The sequence below is a fragment of the Amblyomma mixtum genome, chromosome 1, assembly GCF_055824585.1.
Source record: "Amblyomma mixtum isolate Tamu chromosome 1, ASM5582458v1, whole genome shotgun sequence".
Classification (NCBI taxonomy): Eukaryota; Metazoa; Arthropoda; class Arachnida; order Ixodida; family Ixodidae; genus Amblyomma; species Amblyomma mixtum.
The window spans coordinates 225,190,071-225,196,533 of NC_143012.1; the positions used below are offsets into that span (position 1 = coordinate 225,190,071).

The 6,463-nt window shown below is 54.8% G+C and overlaps 1 pseudogene; it reads right to left on the minus strand.

Moving 5' to 3' along the window:
- Positions 1–1,269: 1,269 nt before the first annotated feature.
- LOC149371072 (uncharacterized) lies at positions 1,270–3,116 on the minus strand (annotated as a pseudogene).
- Positions 3,117–6,463: the final 3,347 nt, after the last annotated feature.

Below are 6,463 nucleotides of genomic sequence, written 5' to 3' on the forward strand. Positions count from 1 at the left end.
TTTGCGGCAGAGTCGGTCACAGAGCGCTCCGCATACTCCGCTCTGTGGACTGCAAGACGCAACAAACACATGCAAAACCACACAAGCCGATCACACACAAGATCGTCTGGGTACCGGGGCACACGGGGGTGGCAGGAAACCAAGAGGCGGACAAGATAGCTCGAGGATATACTAACTACAGAGCATCCAACGTCAACGACATTGAGGAATCCCTGCCAGTACCTCAGGAATACTCGGCCATGCTCAACAACTACAAAGGCAGCAGGATGCGGTACCCACCACCGCACAAATCCTTAAACATAGAAGAGGCTGTCACATGGAGACAACTTCAAACGTGGTCATACCAAAATCTAAACACACTAAGTAATATTCACCCCACGCTTTACGCACACAATTGTCCGTGGTGCCATGAAAAATCTACACTGTATCACTTAGCATTTGAATGTCCAAAAGTCGACGTCGTCCCAGTTATACCAAACCTAAATGCGGAGCAATGGGAAGGTCTGCTCTCCAGCGACTGCCGCGATGACCAGATCGGTTTATACGGCGAGCTCGGCTGATGGCAGCATCCAGCGGAGCCCTGGAATAGGGGCAACCGACTTTTGCGGATGGACTCATCTGACCGCATTAAAGCACTTGTGCTAGAGCTAAATAAAGTTATCCTATATTATCATATCCTATCCATTCGGGTGGGATATGCCGTGTCCGTGAGCAACGTGAGGCTGAGGGAGGAGATGAGCTCCGCCAGATTACGTCCTCTTGCCTTTTCGAAGTGGTAGCCCCAGTGAAGGCTGGGAGCATTGAAGTCTCCAACGATCACTAAAGGCTCTCTGGCTGCCATTTTGATCGCGCAAAAGAAAATTTCATTTTAAGTCACGCGCGGCTTATGCGGAGGGCAATATATGTTGAGGATATGTATTGACGGGTCGCGGGGTCTGAGAGGCAGTACCCGGACCATTGTATATTCTTGCTCGGTGCTCAAGTCTAAGTCGACCTGAACCACGGTGTAAGCCTTATTCACCAGGATGCGCGTAGAGGGGCCCCCCTGAAAGATGCTGTAGTCAGAGAATTTAGCGTCTATGCCGGGCTCCTGCAGAACAATTAGCGCCGGCATGCCCAGGGACTGCAGGTAGAGCTGGAGGTGTGACCGCTTTTTCAGAGCTCTGAAACCACTGCAGTTCCATTGGGTGATCTGAAAATTTTCAAGGTTTTTAGCATTCATGTTAGATCTGCAAGCCATCTCGTTGTATTTATTTACGGGCGAGCGGACTACCTCTGGCCGGGAGCCGGCGCAACCCCAGTGAGGGGCCGCACCGACCCACCGGCTGCCGAGCTTGAACCCTGTTCCTCCGCTGCCTGGCGGGAGGCCGCCTTACGTTTCAGGTAAGGTGATTCGCAGCTAGTGGAGTTCTTAATTTGGGTGCTGACCCAGGGCTGCACGGCTTTAAGGACGAAGTTAGTGACCTGGGCCATAAGGTCGGGAAGTGCTTGCGTTAAAGCCGCCTTGAACATGTCCTGGAAAGACTGGCACACTGCTGACATGATTTGATTCGGGAGGACCGCTACTTGCTCCTCCAGTTGCTCGGTTTGGCGCTGCAGTGCCTCTAGGCCGCCGACGCGACCAGCAGTGGAAACTGATCCAACTACCGTGTCCCAGTTTGCCGTGAGGCGCTAGTGAGGCAAGATGTTACGGACGATCCGTCATCCTCGTCATCTGGCTCAGCTTCCTGCATTGGTTCGGATGACCCGGCCTGTTTGGCCTCTAATTCTTGAATTTTTCGCCCTAGAATTTGGTTCTGGCGCCTGAGCTCCTCTACCTGCTGCTGTAGGGCGGTTTCGGTAGGGGAGGGACGGGTAGGGGGCCCGGAGACTGCCCTACTCCAACTGCTCATCTGTGGTTGGACGGGTGCCAAGGGCGGGAAGTCCTTGGCGTTGAGGACCGGGGGCACCGCCTGGGTACCGGACTTGACAGGTTTCGATGGCCCGGTTTGGGCCTTGGGTTCCTTAGCGGCTGGCGCTTTCTTGGCCTTGGGCGGAGGAGCCTGCTTGGGCCCCGTCTTTGTATTTGGCTTGGATCCGGATGGGGAGCTCGGTTTGATGGCTTTCCGGTACCGCCCGGCACAGCCAGGAGCTCCGGTTGGGTGGCCGCCTCCACAGATCAGGCAGCTCGGAACACAGACATGTTCCGCAGGGCCGTCAGTGGCACCAGGAACCTGGACCCCGCACCGTTTGCAGCGCCCCGGCTGCGGTAGCGGGCACGCATCGGCCCGATGGCCTACTGTGTCACAGCGGTGGCATGCAGGCACTGTCTTCTCGTACAGGCGAACAGGGAGCCGTTCGTAGCTGTACTATACCATCCGTGGCACCTTGGTCCCCGCGAAGGGGATCACCGCAACCGAGGTTCCCCCCAGCTTGCGCACAGCAACCACATTTGATTCCGCACTGAGTTTTCGTTTAACCCTTTCAGACGTGTCGCCTGGCGAAACAGTCACGACGCCTCAACAGAACGCACCGGAGAGTTTGGGGTGTCCCCAGAACGGTAGCTCGCGTTCCCCTACCGGCAGCACAATATCCCTGATTAGCTTCTCCGCGGCGTCGACTGATTTCAGTGCACATACTAGGACGTAGTGGTCCCAAACGGACCACACCGCAAGTCCCGCATTTGCGTCGTCCCCGAGGATGCTGCGGATTGCAGCGCCGGCTTGTCCAGGACCAAAAGTTGCCTTGAGGTCGACCGTGTTTCGCGGTTTCAGCACCACGACGATGTCGTCTTTTTCGATGCGCGGCGTGTTCTGCGGCCGCCACCGGAGTTGCTTGGAGAGCTTCGAGGCTGCGTTCAGCGCACTCCCGCCTTGCGTATGCGCAGAGATAGCCGGCGCCTGTTGCTGGGCGGCACCAGCACCAGCGTCCCTCGATGCCGCCGCCGCGTTCTTCTATCCGCGCCAGACGCGGACCATATCTTGAAGGTAATCGTCCTCGGTTGGTAGAAGATCCTCGCCTTGAATCGTATCCTCGGATTGATTGGTATCCATTGTTACGATCCGCAAGGACTGCGGGTCGTATCCGGTGACTTGATTTGGAGCCGCCAGAGCCGAGAGATCCCCGGCTGGGGCCATCGCAGGCCCCGGCGCCACTAGTCTTAGCACTACCGCGGCGTGACGAAAGCATCAAATGACCGAAAAGTGGTCAAAAATTGGCCCCACCTTAACAAACGTGGTGTATACGGGTGCCGCTGAGGTTCCTGGAGACGATGATACCAGGCTTGCAGGGGGAGAAGTTGATGTATCGCATTAGATTGCGATCTGCCACGGAGCCGACGGTATGCGACCGCTCCCGTCACCAACGCTAGCCCCCCCCCCCCCCCCCCCCGAAAAGCGGCGGTGGGTTGACCACAAGGCTTTCGCCAAGCACACTTTAGAATTTCCAAAGTGTCTCCGGTAATTTTTATCCATTTCTCCAACCTCAAGCTTCCTTCATGACAATCAAGAACTGTTAGCGGAGTGTTTCTTGAGGAAGGAAAATAATAAGTGTGAAAAATAACAAGTTGTCTGTAATTGTACACACGTCTTGCTCGATTTCTTTGCCTTAATATATCGAAAAGCTGTCACAGCTGATGTGCTGCGCTCAAATTTCGCATTAGGAAGTAACGTAATCGTCAGAAATTTTTTAGTTTATGGCGCAGTCGATGCGCCGCGGTCGCTGGTGGTTTTCAACGCCGCGCTGCGCGGCCAACTCTCTGCCATCTCCGACGGGAGCTGATCAGTTTCAGAGCGCAGCTCTTTGGTGCCCGTTTCTGTGTTTCGCGGAGTCACCATCGCTGTTCTCCGTCGCCGTCGCCGTTGTCCGTTGTAACCAGCAGTGGACACCTTAGTCGTGCGAAACCAATGAAGCGGCAGCTTTTAAAGCGGGGAGCAAATAGGTAAATTGGTTTTTGAGGAAAGGAAATGGCACACTACCTGTCACACACATCTTGGTGGACACCTGAACCAGGGGGAGGGCGCATAACTGCCCTCTTGGAACAGTGGACACCTCAATAGTGCTGTGTGGCGATAGTGACAGATGTGCACTGCTTGCGTTGGCGTTGACAACGTTGTGCCCGAAACGCGGCGCTGAAACCATAAGTCTTCGGCGTTCGTTGTGTTCATTGGCGTTGGTGTTGACAACGTCTTACACTCCGATCATTTTAAGGAAAGCAAGTTGGCATAACTCGCTCCCTGGGTCAGTAGACGCCTTAATCGCGCTTTTAGGTACGTGGGGTGATTAGAGAAAGAGAGATTTGGGCTAGCCGCATGCGTTAGCGCTGACAACGGTGAGCGAATTCTCGCGATCAACCATTAACTGCCACCTGCCGGGTGGCAGGGTCGGTGTGGAATTATATAAAGACAAAGAAACAGGAATTCCTTACCATTCATGTGGACAAACATCCCGTTCCTCTGGCTCGTAACGTCTCCTATGGCTGTGGCAACCTCGCGAAATACCTGCATAGACCTCTTCTTTGAGAACCAGGCATTGGTGCAGCAAGTCGAGCATATATTTATCTATTTCTCCGACCACAAAGCTTCCTTCATGACAGCAAGAAGTGTTAGCGGAGTGTTTCCTTAGGAAGGAATATGTGTGAAAAATAGCAAGTTTTCTGTAATTGTACACACATGTCTTGCTCCAATTCTTTGCCTCAATCTATAGAAAAGCTGAAACGGCTGATGGGCTGCGCTCAAATCTCGCATTGGGAAGTGACGCAATCGTTAGAAATTTTGGTTGCGGAAGCAACGCTACGCTAGGCGTCAGCTATATCGCTGAGCCCCGGAGAGCCCCAACTGCACATGCGCAGGGCTGTGGCATGTGGTTGGGTTGGGGATGGCGGGAATGGCCGGGTTGGAGGGGCAGGCCCACACCATGTGATAGGTGTCCGAAGACACCGCACTACAGTGCGGGCAGTTGCCGCTTAAGGAGGGGTCGAAATGTTTTAGGGCTGCCGGGCACAGCAATGTATTGGTGAAGAGGCGGAGAAGGAGCCACTCATCCGCCTTCTTGGGGCCTTTACATGGGCTAGGGTAAAGGCAATGGCTATCTTGATAGTAGGTTGTGATATCTTTGAACGTATAGATCGGATTAAAATCGGGTTCCTGATCAGGTGGGGAGGAGAAAACTGCCCGGTGAGAGACCGCGCGGGCGGCTGCGTCTGCTGCCTCGTTTCCTGCCAACCCCTGATGAGCAGGGGCCCATAGGCAGTCTCCGATGCCTCTCGGGTGGGGTGGGGGAAGGGCGAAGGTGAGGGTTCTGAGTACATGCCCACACCATGTGAAAGATATCGCAGATCTCTCCACAGTGCGGGCAGCGCCCATCTGTGTTCGGATCGAAGTGTTTTGCTATGGCAGGACAGAGGAGTGTTCCTGTCTGCAGGCGCCGCAGAGTTCGCTCATCCGGCTTACTCAGCCCCTTGGCAAGTGCCGGGTAGAGACAGTGGCTGTCGAAATAATGAATTAGGATTTCGCGGAACCGCAGAAGCGGTTTGTGAGCTCCTGAGCCTGGAGAGCTAGGATGAGGAGCCAGGTGTGTGAGCGCCCGGGCGGCCGCATCAGCGGCCTCATTGCTTCGTAGACCCTGATGGCCAGGAGCCCAGATCACTTTTGTGCGAGTTGATTCGGTGGGAGCGCGTCTTATAATTTGGGAGGCAAGAGGTGATATTTCGCCTGCAAGATAATGTTGACAGGTCCGGCGAGAGTCTGTAATAACCGTTCTCGATTTTGGATCGGCGGCAGCGAGAGCTGCGACCACGCCCAACGAGGCGAAGTGGCTGCCGTAGTGAAGCTATCGCTTCAGAACTTTATTCCTCGTACTTGACAGGGAGTACAGGGGCCACCTCTCACAATCACTTGGTGGGCTCCTCAATACAGGAGCTTATTGGCGACCTCCGCGGCTCGGGATCAGTCGACCAGAGCTTTCTGGCTCACCAGGTCGGAGCAGCCGAGCAAGGCTGTCTCCCAGTCCTCCCGAGTGGGGTTGGGTTTTGGGGCGAGGTTCGGGATTGGCTGATATGCCCACACCATGTGGAAGATGTGCGAAGGCTTCTCCGCACAGTACGGGCATTTTCCTGTACATGCAGGATCACAGTGCTTTAAAACTTCCGGGCGCAGCAGTGTTTTCGTGTAAAGACGGAGGAATGTGCGTTCCTCCGTCTTTGTTGGCCCTTACAGGGCTTAGGATAAATTGCGGGACCGGATTGGTATAACTGGGTAATTTTTCGAAAACTGAGGGCCGGATTGAGTTCAGGATCCGTTTCGCAAGAGTATGAAGGCGTTTCCCGGAGTCTGAGCGCGTTGGCGGCGGCATCTGCCGTACATCGCCCTTGAGGCACATATGATCAGGAGCCCATACGATCGTTTGAGACGCGGGGGCCCCGAGGTAGTCGCTATTTTGATGGATCCGATACGCAAGCAAAGGACGTATCCTGTTCACTATATCT